The sequence below is a fragment of the Phyllobates terribilis genome, unplaced genomic scaffold (assembly GCF_046119375.1).
Source record: "Phyllobates terribilis strain yellow unplaced genomic scaffold, ASM4611937v1 Scaffold_5__5_contigs__length_657084704, whole genome shotgun sequence".
Lineage (NCBI taxonomy): Eukaryota > Metazoa > Chordata > Amphibia > Anura > Dendrobatidae > Phyllobates > Phyllobates terribilis.
The window spans coordinates 438,982,604-438,998,043 of record NW_027362765.1 but is presented as its reverse complement, the minus strand read 5'-3'; the positions used below and the strand labels follow the sequence as shown (position 1 = coordinate 438,998,043).

The 15,440-nt window shown below is 38.0% G+C and overlaps 1 protein-coding gene across 1 annotated transcript in view; it reads left to right on the top strand.

Moving 5' to 3' along the window:
• BTRC (beta-transducin repeat containing E3 ubiquitin protein ligase) overlaps positions 1–13,255 on the top strand; it is a 192,258-nt gene extending 179,003 nt beyond the window's left edge. The window contains exon 14 of the mRNA XM_073685287.1: positions 6,245–13,255. The gene's annotated coding sequence lies outside the window, so the exon portion shown is untranslated. The remainder of the gene's footprint in view (positions 1–6,244) is intronic.
• The last annotated feature ends 2,185 nt before the right edge of the window (positions 13,256–15,440 follow it).

The window sequence follows — 15,440 nt, the reverse complement described above, 5'->3', positions numbered from 1 at the left end:
TCGATGTCGTACGCATCAGTTCTTTTTCACATGTCCGACATTCACTGTCTGAATACAAACAGCGATCTCTGCCCAGGCGACCCGCAGCCTCAGCGGCCATTACTGTCCATACTCGGACACTGAATGTCGGACATGTGAAACCAGCCTTAACTGTCAGGATGCAGACCATTTTCGATTTTGCCTTTCCATTTTATCATCCCCTTTTTCAAATGGCCATAACTTTAGATATTTTTTTTAATTTTGGGGTGTATTTTCTGGACTAAGTGTAGTTTGAATGACTTCATTCATTCTACCATATAATGCTGCCGAAAATGATAAAAATAAAACCCCAAAAAACAATGGCAGAATTGTGTTGGGTTTTTCTTTTCACCAGAGTGGCTTTCGAAGATTTATTCCATTACATTTATTAGATTACAACCTGTGTTTTTAAATATTTTTGTAATCAGATTTATGTGTAATGCATCAGCACTAAATAGTCTAAGTTAGTGAAGTGAGAAAAATATAGGCATAAATTAAATTTATGCGATCAAATAACTAAAAATTGGCATGTGCATATGTGTTTACCCCATTTGCAATGAAGCCCCTAAAAAAATCTGGTGCAAGCAATTCCCTTCATAAGTCAAATGCTAGGTGAAAGGAAGTCCACATGTGTGCAATCTAAGTATTACATGGTCTGTCAGTATACACACACCTTTTCTGAAAGGCCACATAGGCTGCAACACCATTAAGCAAGAGGCACCACTAACCAAACCACATCATGAAAACCAAGGAGATCTCCAAGTAAGTCAGGGATAAAGTTGTTGAGAAGTACAAGTCAGGGTTGAGTTATATAAAAAAAAATCCCAATATCTGATTCCTGGAGAACCATTAAATGGAAAGAACATAGTACCACAGCAAACCTGCCAAGAAAGGGCTGCCCATCAAAACTTTCATCCCGAGCAAGGAGGGCATTAATCAGAGAGGCAGCACAGAAACCAAAGATAACCCTGAAGAAGCTGAAGAGTTCCCAAGCAGAGACTGGAGTGTCTGTCCATACGACCACAATAAACCGTACACTCCATAAGGATGGCCTTTATGGAAGAATGGGCAGAAAAAAAGCTTTTACTTACACACAAAATTGTATGGAGCATTATGAGTTTTCCAAAAGACATGTGGGAGACTCCCCAAATGTATGGAGGAATGTGCTGTTGTCAGATAAGACCAAAATTGAACTTTTTGGCCACTAAGGTAAACACTGTCTGGTGCCAAACCAACACAGCTCATCACCCCAAGAACACCATTCCCACAGTGAAACATGGTGGCAGCATCATGATGTGGGGATGTTTTTTGGCAGCAGGGACAGGGAAAATAGTTTGAGTCGAGGGGAAGTTGGATGGTGTGAAATAGAGGGATATTCTTGAGCAATACCTATTCCAGTCTGTCAGTGATTTGAGACTGGGACGGAGGTTCACCTTCCAACAAGACATTGACCCTAAGCATACTGCTAAAGCAACACTCGAGTGGTTTAGGGGGAAACGTGTAAATGTTTTGGAGTGGCCTAGTACAACCCCTGGCAAAGATTATGGAATCACCGGACTCGGAGGATGTTCATTCAGTTTAATGATGTTGAAAAAAAAGCAGATCACAGACATGGCACAAAACTAAAGTCATTTCAAATGGCAACTTTAGGGCTTTAAGAAACACTAAAAGAAATCAAGATTAAAAATGTGGTACTCAGTAAGGGTAATTTTTTTCAGACCAAGCAAAGGGAAAAAATTATGGAATCACCCTGTAAATTTTCATTTCCAAAACTAACACCTGCATCAAATTAGATCTGCTCGTTAGTCTGCATCTAAAATGGAGTGATCACACCTTGGAGAGCTGTTGCACCAAGTGGACTGACATGAATCATGGCTCCAACACGAGAGATGACAATTGAAACAAAGGAGAGGATTATCAAACTCTTAAAAGAAGGTAAATCATCACGCAATGTTGCAAAAGATGTTGGTTGCTCACAGTCAGCTGTGTCTAAAATCTGGACCAAATACATACAACATGGGAAGGTTGTTAAAGGCAAACATACTGGTAGACCAAGGAAGACATCAAAGCGTCAAGACCGGAAACTTAAAGCATTATGTCTCCATAACAGGAAATGCACAAAAAAATAAATGAGGAACAAATGGGAGGAAACGGGAGTCAATGTCTGTGACCGAACTGTAAGAAACCGCCTAAAGGAAATGGGATTTACATACAGAAAAGCTAAACATAAGCCATCATTAACACCTAAACAGAAAAAAACAAGGTTACAATGGGCTAAGGAAAAGCAATCGTGGACTGTGGATGACTGGATGAAAGTCATATTCAGTGATAAATCGCGAATCTGTATTAAGCATGTGATGATGCTGTAACTTTTTTGTTTGGTGCCGTTCCAATGAGATTTATAAAGATGACTGCATGAAGAGAACATACAAATTCCAACAGTCATTGATGATATGGGGCTGCATGTCAGGGAAAGGCTCTGGGGAGATGGCTGTCATTACTTCTTCAATAAATGCCCAAGTTTACATTGATATTTTAGACAGTTTTCTTATCCCATCAATTGAAAGGATGTTTGGGGATGATGACATCATTTTTCAAGATGATAATGCATCCTGCCATAGAGCAAAAACTGAGAAAACATTCCTTGAAAGAAGATACATAAGGTCAATGTCATGGCCTGCAAATAGTCCGGATCTCAATCCAATTGAAAATCTTTGGTGGAAGTTGAAGAAAATGGTCCATGACAAGGCTCCAACCTGCAAAGCTGATCTGGCAACAGCAATCAGAGAAATTTGGAGCCAGATTGATGAAGAATACTGTTTGTCACTCATTAAGTCCATGCCTCAGAGACTGCAAGCTGTTATTAAAGCCAGAGGTGGTGCAACAAAATACTAGTGATGTATTGGAGTGTTCTTTTGTGGATTTGTTTTTCATGATTCTATAATTTTTTCCTCAGAATTGAGTAATTTCATAATTTTTTCCCTCTGCTTGGTCTGAAAAAAATTACCCTTACTGAGTACCACATTTTTAATCTTGATTTCTTTTAGTGTTTCTTAAAGCCCTAAAGTTGCCATTTGAAATGACTTTAGTTTTGTGCCATGTCTGTGATCTGCTTTTTTTCAACAACATTAAACAACTGAATGAACATCCTCCGAGCCTGGTGATTCCATAATTTTTGCCAGGGGTTGGAAAAGCCCAGACCTTAATCCAATTGAGAATCTGTGGTCAGACTTGAAGATTGCTGTTCACCAGAGGAAACCATCTAACCTGAAGGAGCTGGAGCAGTTTTGCCTTGAGGAATGGCCAAAAATCCCAGTGGCAAGATGTGGGAAGCTCATAGAGACTTATCCAAAGCGACTTGCTGCTGCAATTGCCTCAAAAGGAGGCTCTACAAAGTACTGACTTTAGGGAGGTGAATAGTTAAGCACACTGAAGTTTTCAGTTATGTTGTCCTATTTGTTGTTTGTTTCACAATAAAAATAAAACCAAATGTTCACAATGTTCTTTACACGAACTGATGCAAACCCTGAAGAAAAAACGTGAAATTCCAGATTGTGAAGTAGCAAAACACAAAACATGCCAAAGGGGGTGAATACCTTTTGTAAGTGACTGTATTTCACCATACTTACAATTTTGCTAAGATGTTAAGTGTGCAGTAAATATTACCTAAGAAAATGATTTTCAGGCCAATTCAATAATGGTGATACCAAATGTGTGTTTTCCCTATATTTTTTTACTGTTTTAATGGCTTAAAAAAAAATTTGGTCCACAACCATTATTTTTCCATCAATAGAGCTGTCTGACGGCTTATTTTTTTTACATGGCAAGCTGGTGATTTTATTGATGGCATTTCTTCCATTTGTTTTTTTTTCTCTATACAGCATTCACCAATTAAATTTTATATTTTGAGCGGACTTTTACAGATGCTGCCATCCCAAATATGTATTTTTTACACTTTATTTTTAAAAACTGGTAAAAAGGAGTGATTTGATTTATTTACCATATATATATTTTAATATCTTTAAAACCTTTTTTTTTCTTCTACTTTTCACGTATTTCGAGTTCCCTTAGGGAACTTTAAACTGCGAGTATTGCTGTATATAGTACAAATTACAGTCCTATATGTCACCTAGCCACAGGAAAAATCATGACAGGCAGGGGGCATTCAGCAGACCCCTGGCCATCATATTAACCCATAGACTCCCCCGAGTGGTTGATGAGTGCCTGGTCCAGATTTTGACGCTTAACCCCTTCACAACCTGCGCCGTACATGTACGGCGCATGCCGTGTCCCCCCCTGTGGTACGGACTCCGGCGCTGAGCCTCACTTTTCCGGGCACATGTCAGATGATTCTTACAGCTGACATGTGCCTTCAACAGCCGCGGGTAGAAGCGCGATCCACCCACGGCTGTTAACTAGTTAAATGCCGCTGTCAAACTCTGATAGCAGCATCAAACTCGCGCATCTGGAAGCGCTTTGTTGGCTCCGCCCATCGGCGACCCCGTCACGTGATCGTGGGTCATCGATGGGTTGGGATGAGACCCCTATGGTTGTCATAGCCGATGTGCTATGAGCGCCACCCAGTGGTCGTCATTCATAGGAGATGAGCACTTTTGTTACACATAGCAGGGCTATCAGACAATGGCAGCTTCAAGTCTCCTAAGAAGACTATTGAAGCAAGTAAAAAGTAGAAAAAAATGTTTTTTAAAAAATATAAAAGTTTAAATCGCCCCCCTTTTGCCCCATTCAAAATAAAACAAAAAAATATATATACACATATTTGGTATCGCCGCGTTCAGAATCGCCCGATCTATCAGTATAAAAAAAAAATAAATAATCCGATAGGTAAACAGCGTAATGCTAAAAAAAAATCTAATCGCCAGAATTAAGTTTTTTTGTCGTCTCAACATTGCAAAAAAAATGCACTAACAGGCGATCAAAACATCGGATCTACCCCAAAATGGTATCAATAAAAACGTCAACTCGGCGTGTAAAAAATAAGCCCTCACCCGGCCCCAGATTTATTTTTTTTTGTTTAAACAAACTTTGGATTTTTTTTTTCACCACTCAGATAAAAAAAAGAACTTATACATGTTTGGTGTCTTCGAACTCGTAATGACCTGGAGAATAATAATGGCAGGTCAGTTTTAGCATTTAGTGAACATGGTAAAAAAAATAATAAAATTGTGGGATTGCACTTTTTGCAATTTCACTGCAGTTGGAATTTTTTTACCGTTTTCCAGTACACATTATGGTTAAACCAATGGTGGTGTTCAATAGTACAACTCTTCCCGCAAAAAACAAGCCCTCACATGGCCATATTGACCGAAAAATAAAAAGGCCATAGCTCTGGGAAGAAGGGGAGCAAAAAATGAAAACGGAAAAGGGCTGCGACGTGAAGGGGTTAAAGGGGTTTTCCCACGAACAAAAGTTTAATTTATTCACTAGATCTTGAAATAATAACTTCCATAATTGGATGTGATTTAAATAAAATGTTCCTGTACTGAGATAATCTTATAAATGTGCCCCTGCTGTGTACTGTGTAATGGCTGTGTCTGACCGTACAGGAACAAGGTCTGATCATACCACATCTCCTGGGCAGGGGAGGAAGCAAAAGAGTATACAGACATTACAGCACGGGATCACAAAGGATTCTTTTTGTGAGGTAAAACTTTTCTCTGCCTGCTTTTAAACCATGTTTTACCTCACAGAATCTTCTGTGATCCCCTGCTGTAATGTCTCGATTCCCCCCCCTGCCCAGGAGCTGTGGTATGATCAGACCATGTTCCTGTACGGTCAGACACAGCCATTACACAGTACACAGCAGGGGCACATTTATAAGATTATCTCAGCACAGGAACATTTGCTTTAATTTTATCCAATTGTGGAACCTATTATTATTCCAAGATCTATTGAATGAAATGAACGTTTGTTTGTGGGAAAACCCCTTTAAATACCGCTGTCAATGATTGGCCAAAGTCTGCCATAATCTTTGTATGACACCTCCCTTCTTTAGAATCAGTTGCCGTTAATAAAATTTCTAATCAGCGTGGATTCCAGACTTGTACATTGTAGCAAACTACCAGAGAGATCTGTGTATTTGCTGCTGATGGGTTTAGACTTACTACGGGAAAAAAAAAAAATTCTGTACATTTTTTTACTGGCGATTTTTGTATTTTTCCCTTTTCATGCTCCATTAATGACCCTTTTGTTATATTTGCTGCAGGACTTGCTTGGAAGATATGGTAAATGAGTCGCCTGTGAATGCCGGGGAAAATGAACAATTTACTTGACCAGTATTTGATGAAAAAGAGCAGTTTGTCTTGACACACTCTGAAATAATGACGCGGTGTGACAGCTTGAAGCAGCCCGGGCCATCGCGCACAGCGGACTGCTGGAGTGCTGCTGCTATGTGAAGATTATCATCCGCTTTTTTTTATTATTTTTAATCCACCTCTCGATCATCGGTGCAGGGGTTTGCCGCTTATGTTGCTAGGGCTTGCACACTCCGGTATCAGTGACAAGGGGGTACTTACTTTTTATTTAATTTTTAAACTGTTTAAATGTAGGAAACGGACAAGTCACAGATTCATTAAATATATTTAAATGTCTTGCCGGATTATCTGTTGCTTTGACGTAAGCAAAAGAACAATTTTCAGCTGTGTCCCGCAATCACGTTGCTTTCAAGTGCGGATACGTTTGGAAATTCCTAGAACTTATGCAAATAACTTGGGAATTTGGAATAAGAGTTCTTTCAATGAGAATAAATCAAGACTCCTAGTGAAATAAAAATGTCAGCATGGAATTTTTTTCTTTATACTCCCACTTTTTTTTTTGTTACAATTTTTTTTTTTTTTTATTAATTTTTTTTTTTCTAAATTTCAGTGTTTTGCTTCCCTCCTTTCGTTTTATAACAATTCATGTGTTGTAGAGTCATGTTTTAGTTCTGTATGGGCTATTAAAATGTAGAGACAAAAACAAGGATTAGATATTTCATTCTCTCCTAGGGAAAATCACTTTAAAATGAATTTATTGTTTGAACATTATTAGGATTTATAGCTTTAACATTAGGATTTTTTTTTAATTATTTGTGCAGTTTGACTCTGTATCAATGTGTCCATGCATTAAGAGGACAACCACCAGAAAACATTGTCATCTCATATTTGTCCAGTGACCATTCATCTATATTTTCTATTAATTTTTTGCAAGTCTTAAATCTTTAAAGAAACCCTCCATGCAAAACGGATACCCTGAGCAATGACTGGTGCAGTGCCTGAAGGGGCAAAACATGGCACTTGTATTTAAAAAAAAAACACCAAAGACAGACCCTCTTTGTCATCTTCCATATCCTCAGGGTACTGCAGTAGGCTCATTGTTTTGCCAAAAAATTCCAAAATTCAGATTTTCTTTTTAAATATATTTACAAGAAATTTTTTTTTTTTTTTGCAAATTGTGTGCAGAACTATTATGCAGAAGTAGTTTACAGACACATTGACACATTTGCCATATCCTCTTCACTCTTCTCTGTACTTGTTTTTAACAAAAAGGACCCAGATGACATTTTTTCTAACAGACTTTGTAGTAATTTGTCAGTTTAATGATTTTCACTGATCACAGCGTCACATATGTGGATGATGGATCCTGGTTAGGTCTCATAGAGGATCATAGCAAATGTATTGTTAGTATGGGGTCGTTATTATGCAGAACTCAATGCCCTTAATACATATACCTAGCTTCATCATTTTTAAGGTAGAAGGTCGACACAAGTCCAACCTATAACTGAACATGTTCATCCAGTGGAAGGCAAAAAAAAAAACCATGAGGCTAATAGTCTCATGGGGAAAATTCCATCCCAACGCCACATACGGCAATCAGACTAATTCTCTGCATCAACGCCCCATCACAGAATTTAGTGCCCGTAACCTGTAATGTTATGTTTTTTTCAAGAAAGATGTCCAGGCCTCGCCTTGTACTTTTTTTTACTGAACTTTTTCTTACCATGTACATGGTAAATGCACAGTACAGTTCTTCTTCAGTCCACAAAATTTATTGTTTGGACCACAAGGTGCCTCATGGTCATGGCCGAGTCCAGGTAAAACCCTGTGAGTACCATAAAGCCATGATAATGGTTAACTAAGGACTGCACACGTTAGTTTTTCTCGTATGAGTGCTATCCTCATATCTAGGATAGTCTGTGGGGTAGTGCATTTGTCCATTTTTTTATTTTTATCCTCGGAGTGAGTGGTCTGCACAAAAGCATGGAGACTTGTCCGATATTGATCCAGGTGTCTGATCAAAATCGCCAATACAAGTCTATGGGTCGGTGAAAAAAAAATCGGACAGCACCCGGATGCCATTTGTGTACTGTCAGTTTTTCACGGACTGTTTGATAGGAGCATGAGAAACCTTCTGAATAAAAACTGATGAAACTCCAAAAAATAACTTGTACTCTCTGGCTCCATTCCAGCAATGTCGGCATTGGCTCCCCCAGGGCTCGCTTGAATTATGTCATGTAAGCCCTGCAGCCAATCAGCGGCCACTTCACTCTCCCTTCCTTTGGACTTAACTGACATTTGGAGGAAATCTGAGAGCAGCAGCTCTCCCTTCTTTCGAGTTTGTTTCCTCGAGAGTGAAGCCGTCGCCGATTGGCTGCAGAGCTCACGTGAGACATCGCTGGAACGGCATCAGAGGCAAGTATAGGCTGTTATTATTTTATAGGGGCGAACCTAGCAATTGAAAAGGAGTTATGAGTAATGGACACCCCCCTTCTTTAATTTTTAAACTTTCATCATTAAAACGACTGCTATAGTTGCTTGTTAAGGACGACTCCACTCTTTAGTTGCACTAGTTTTTATAGGCTCGGTTTAACAGCTATTAAATGCATATATATGTATGCATATTTATTGGGGTACTTTTAGTGGTGCTTTTACTCAGGGGTGTAGCTAAAGGAATGGGTGGGGCCAGGAGGCACAAAAAAACTACTTTACCTTCCCTAGTATATTGAATACAAACACATGGGCCATGCACACAGTGAACAAGTCTGTAGGACAGTGTTCACACCACCAAAAGACTGAAACGCACAAAGACACAGTAAAAAAAAAACGTATAAAAATACTCTGTTGTGTAAAAGTAAACAGCAAGTGCTAGTAAAAGGGTGATAAAAAAACAGGGTATTTAGTTGACACATTTTTTGCAAAAAATGTATACTAAGCCGCTCTACCAACGTCAAGGTAACCCAGATCAGAGCAGTCCCTATCTGATGTATTTAAAAACTGATCATGTGTATGGTACCTATATGAGAAGATCTTGCCTAGTATATTTAGATACATGGGTAGGACATCAAACAGAATCTGTACCCGAGATGAAGGAAAACCTTTCTACAACTGTTTAGCCTATTATCATCATCATTATTATTATGTTGTATCCCCACCCAAAGATTACTAAAGAAAAGTACTAAAAACGAGAATTATCACAGTGAACAGGAAAAAAACATTAAAATCTAAAATCACAATAGTGATTTTGATTTTTTTTTTAGAATTTTAGACTAATTTTTAAAGCTAAATTGTATTTATTTCTTTAAGCCTAGTTTACTATTCTCTGCTAGACAAGTTTTAGAGCACATACCTTCATACAGAATTGTAAAACAAATGAAAATATTGAATTAAATAACTGCTAGTTTTTACATTTTATTAGTTTTATGCAATAGAAATCCAGATTTTCTTTTTACCATCTGCTGCACATCAAGCTTACATTACATTACATTAGTGAATGTCTTTAAGTTATTTCTGTTTTAACAAGTCAGCAGTCTAAAAACGAAGCAGGAGGGGGGAATATTAGGAAACATTGCAAGAATATCCTTCTTGAGATGCTTCTAGTACATAAGGAAAATGTGACCAATAAAATAAGAACTTACATTTTTAAGAAAAAAAAACCTCCATGTAAGCAAACTCAAAATGCTACTTCCAATTACACATTTTTTGGAATGAAAAATTAATATTTTGTTTGTATATTTTTCAGTTTGTTGCATTTTTGTTAGAGCAATTAAGGCCTTTAAAAAAAAATGCTCTAAAAAAACAACCGGAAAATATCTGGGAATCTGTTTTAGAAGGCTGCAAATAAAATGTCATGTTTTTTTTATATAAATATATAAAAAAAAAAACAGGCTCATCAAACTATACAAGCTAAAATCCAAGATAAATGTGTTGCATGTCTCACTGATAATGTGCAATGCGTATTGATTGCTTTTTTTTTTTTTTTTTTTTTTACATTACTTTGTACAGGCATATAAATGAAGTATCACTTTGAAAAGTACCGAAAATTAAGAAATGTTCTTTGTTCAGAAATAAGAAGTCTAAGATTATTATTGGCATGTGAAATAAAGCTAATCGGAATAGTATATACGGTACATCAGGTCGGGTTCTGGTTGTGGTTACGGCTAATTTTGTCGAAGTTTATCAGGTTTAGCTATTATTTTTTGACAACTGCGGGGTGGAAGTAGGAAAAATAGAGCTTTCAAATTATCCTTCGACCCATCTCGAGGAGGCGGTGTACTGAGGAAGAAGGAAGATAAATTGGGAAAGTTGAAGTTTATTCTCTTCAACGTTGTTATACTCTATTCTCTGACTTGTTCTATTCCCTCGATTTCTCCAAACATTTCCGCAACTAAACACTGGAACGTAGACTTTCATTTGTAAGAACGTTATTTCACCCCAGGCATGCTTTAATTATAGCGAATTCAGTAGACGCGTACATCACCAGTGTTGGGTAAAAGCATCGATAGCCTTTGTAATCTTCAATCTCACCTCTCTTATCCTAGTAATAAAAAATAAAAGATGACCGTTGACATTGAGGTTTAGAATGTTGGCTTCATTTTTTTATTTTTTTTTTTTACCAGATATAAATTAAATTTTTATAATTTGTCAATTCAAACAATAAAGGAAAAAAAAATGTATTCGAAAACAAATATACTGTAAGTTCAGTAATTTTATTTCACAATGGTTAAAAGTCATTTCAGACTTTTCACAGGGAACAAAAATGTAATCTGTCGAGGAGGAATATGAACTAGTTAATTTTTTTTTTTCCTTGTGCCAAAAATGTAGACTCCATTATCGTCTGTTTTGTATTGCTGCCAAAGATAACGTTTAACCATTAAGTATTCGATTTAAAACCATAACCCCATGAAGAAATGGCGGAGAGTAGCAGCTTTGTTTTTCTCGAACAAACTATTTAGTAAACTTTGCTCTGAGTCGTATTGGTTTCACACTGGCAGACACATGTTCTCTGAACTATAGTCATGACCTACTAAATGCTTTTTGATATAAAGCGTTTGATGTGAATGAATGATTAACCATGGGGGGCTACGATAATCTGCCGCAAAGTTAAAGGGGTATTCCCATCTCCAGGATCCTACCCCAATATATAGTTGGTGTAATAATATTAGCAAATGCCTCCAATTAGAAATGTAGTATAGTTCTTCTGATTAGCTTTGCCTCTTACCCCATGTTCAGGGCATTGCAGTAGCTTAAGTATCCATGGTTGCGACTACTCATTTAGTGACCGTTGTAAGGTATCCATGGTTATGACCACTAAGCTATTGCAAAGCCCTGCAGATGGTGTAAGCCACATATAAATGTAGTAGTTCTTCTGATAACCTATGTGGCTTACCCCATGTGCAGGGCATTGCAATAGCTTAGGTATCCATGGTTATGACCACTAACTGTCACTAAATGAGTGGTCGTAACAATGGATACCTAAGCTACTGCAATGCCATGCGCATCGGGTAAGCGACACAGCTAATCAGAAGAACTATACTACATTTCTAATTTTAAGTATTTGCTAATATTTTTAATATTACACCTACTACATATTGGGGATAGGATTTTGGAAATGGGAATGCCATTAAACAAGCTATTAGTTCATGATAGAAAAATTGCTCGGATGTAGCAATTTCTATAATATCTTTTTTCTTAAAAAAAATTAATATCAAATGTATGTACAAATCACTGCAACATATTAACATTATATCTGAAGTGCAGCTAAGCCAATGACCACATTTTATTTGAAAAAAAAATCTTTTGATTAAAAAGCTTTGTAATTTTGGGAAGACATAGAGTTTTGTTTTATCTTATGGGTTTGGTTTTTTCTCTATATATATTGGTTGGGCCCATAAAATGTTTCCCTAAGTATGATGTACTGTGTTATTAATTTAAAAGCTACTAATTGTAAAAAAAAATCAAAAAAAAATCAACTTATGGACAACAAAAACGATGCATTTGTTTGTTGCTGTGATGTATGCCTTGTACCAATGCATGGTGATATACTTGATGAGTTTGGTGCTGATAGGGTAATCCGATGTGTGTTCAATCAACGTTAAGCAGGATTTCATGCCACAATAAGCACTATAATACCGAACAATTGTATTCACAGTTGTGTTTGTTGAATATTGGATGTGATTCTTTTGTCATGTGTTTCTATACCAATTATTTATTTTCGCAGAGAAAACCAGGTTTGACCGAATACCATCTGTTACCAAGTTTTTCTCGAAAGTATTTTGTGACGGAGGGTTTACAAAAAGTTAAAATGAGCTATGAAGGATACCACATCCCATCTTTTAGATTTTTTATTTTATAATCTGATGCTCATGGACTATGTTACCTATTAATTGTTATGATGATCACTTTTTCACTCCCGTACTTTCATAATGTGCAAACGGGGTTATCCTCGGCTATAAGGTCTAAAGTTCTATTTTTATGAGTAGTCTATGGAAATGCATGTTACTTTTTTTTTTTATTTGTGTCATTGATTGTTGCTGACATATCATAATCCACCACCCCCCATTTAAAAATTCAGTCATATTCCAACACTGCAGATATAGATTTTATCTGGAATAGAAATCTTGAAATTTGACATTCACAACAAAGTTATTATCTGCGGTCAAAGACAGCATGACACATTTTTCAAGAGCCTTTAGTTTACCCATAGTTTTCCCGTAGCACTATTAACAATTGTTGCCTTACTCATGAAAGCCTTTCTGATCATATTTTAAAATTTTGCAAAAAAATAAATGAAATGGGTGGGTTAATTTCTCTCTGGTCCCAAAATTTTTGGAAACAAAAAAAATTAAACTGTGATTGTTCATGTGCTGTGTTGTACCTCTGTTCACTTGTGATAGGATCATGGTATTTTTTCCACTGTTCAACTGGAAATTTCATTATGCTAATAAAACAAACTAATTTAATTGTCAGTTTCAATGTGTATTTCATATATTCAGCTTTTTTTTTTTTTTTTCAATACAATTAAGACTTCTCATTAGTGATGAGCAAACGTGCTCGCCACTGCACGGTACTCGCCCCAAGCATCACGGTGCTTGACAAGCTCGGTGACTATTTCCGGGTTGCTCGGGCGGGAACTTGGGTCCTCTCCCTGCATGTTTGGCGCTCTTCAGAGAGCTTATGAACATGCAGGGATTGCCTGCCACACACTTTAATGCCATAGCCATGTTGGTTGTGACATTACAGTGATTGGCTAGCCGCACAGCGTCATCAGATCTATATCAGGTAGTGAAAATAAATATCACTGCACTCCCTTTGTAGGTGCTCGAGCAGGGGCCGAACCCTTTAGGACACAGTTCAAGAAACCTCGGCACTCAAAACGTCCTTTATATGTGAAAATTTATTTTAGCAAGATAAACACACAGCAATAATACAACAAAACGTTTCGGTCATGATGACCTTCTTCAGTTGGCTGTAGAAGATAAAGAACAATGTAAGATCTCGTCGGGAAATATAATTCATTACAAACAATAATAATGAAAAAAGTAGCTTACAAAAATGATAGTAGTAATCCCGAATACAATGGGTGATTAGAGAAAAAAAATAGTAGTGCCCAGAGGGCATATTTCATAAATGAACACAGCAATATGATAATAAAAGGAAGAAAAAGCGAAGAAACAAAGGGAAAAAAAGGGGGGAAATTTTTTTTTTTTTTAAAAAAAAGATAAAAAGTGTGTGAGACCACGAGAAAGAGCAAGTAAATATATCACTGGTACTGTAAAAGGTGAATATCAAAAGAGAGTGAATATAGTACACAGTACAGGATAGGAAGGACAGGATAAAAAAGGGGAGGGAAGAAACACAGAGGAGGGATGAGGCGAAAAGAATGGGAACAAAGGAAAAAAGCGAGCAGCTATACAGGAATACGTGGAGGAAAAACTAGAGGAGACACTGTGGAGAGTATAAACATACCCAATAGAACTGCTGGTGTAGGTAGAGGGATAGGGTCCCAAACGGGCTGCCTGTGGATGAGGGGATAGGATGAGGCAAATAAGTATTTAGGGCGACATAGATTATGACCAGCATATCCAGTAGTGGTGGGAAGGTTACCTTAGAGGAGCGTGCGTTGGCTCCAGTAGCGCATCGCGGTGTCCACCACTCGATGTGAGACCAGAGTGATAGAGGGGGCGTATATAGGGGGAGAGACTGATGAGTGAGCCAATGGAAGCGCAGGTACAAAAACAGGTGACCGCGCGAGACCGGAAGTGGCAAGTCGCGTGACCGGAAGTGACGGACACCGGTCATGTGAGCGTTCCAGGAGGCGAGGCTTGCGTTCCACAATGTTAGGAATAGCCAGGGGGAGCGATAGGATCCCCTAAGGTTGTGATGGAGGGGAGGGGCATGAGAAGAGGGGACGGGAGGACCGTAGAGTAAGAGGAGCATCTGTAAGAAGGGCACAAAGAAGCAGGTCACAAAACACTGAATGAACAGTATGGCATAGTAATACAGACACATGAAAGCACCGATAATAAAGACATTATAATGCTGTATCCTATAAGAGCGACACAATGGTTATGACATTTGGTAATGGTATTTGTAAATTAGCAACATACCAAAGGTAAAACGCGGTCAGTGGGCCGCGATGGGTGCAAGAGATAACTAACAGGTAAGTGTGCACCATAAAAGATATAATGGAGAAGGCTGTTGAAAAAGGGGGCTAGAGTGTGTGGCAGGTATACACACGGGTGGGTATTAATGACGGTATCAACTAAATGACAGAAGGTCGTACTCCCTGTTGAGCCCCCTAGGATGAAGGGAATCGAGGGTGTGGATCCAAAAAGCCTCTCTTTGTTTGAGGAGGCGGATCCTATCACCGCCACGGCGTGGTGGTGCTATTTGTTCGAGAACTTGAAATTTTAATTGGGAGACACTGTGTCTTGAGGAGATGAAATGGTGGGGGATAGGTAGAAGTAGATTTTTGCACCTGATTGTCGATTTGTGTTTTGAGATTCTATCTCGAATGGGTTGTGTGGTTTCTCCTACGTAGAGGAGTCCACACGGGCATTTGATCAGGTAGACTACATAGGTACTGTCGCAGGTATAGTATCCATTGATGTTGAATTTCTTGCCCGTGTGGGGATGGTAGATTAA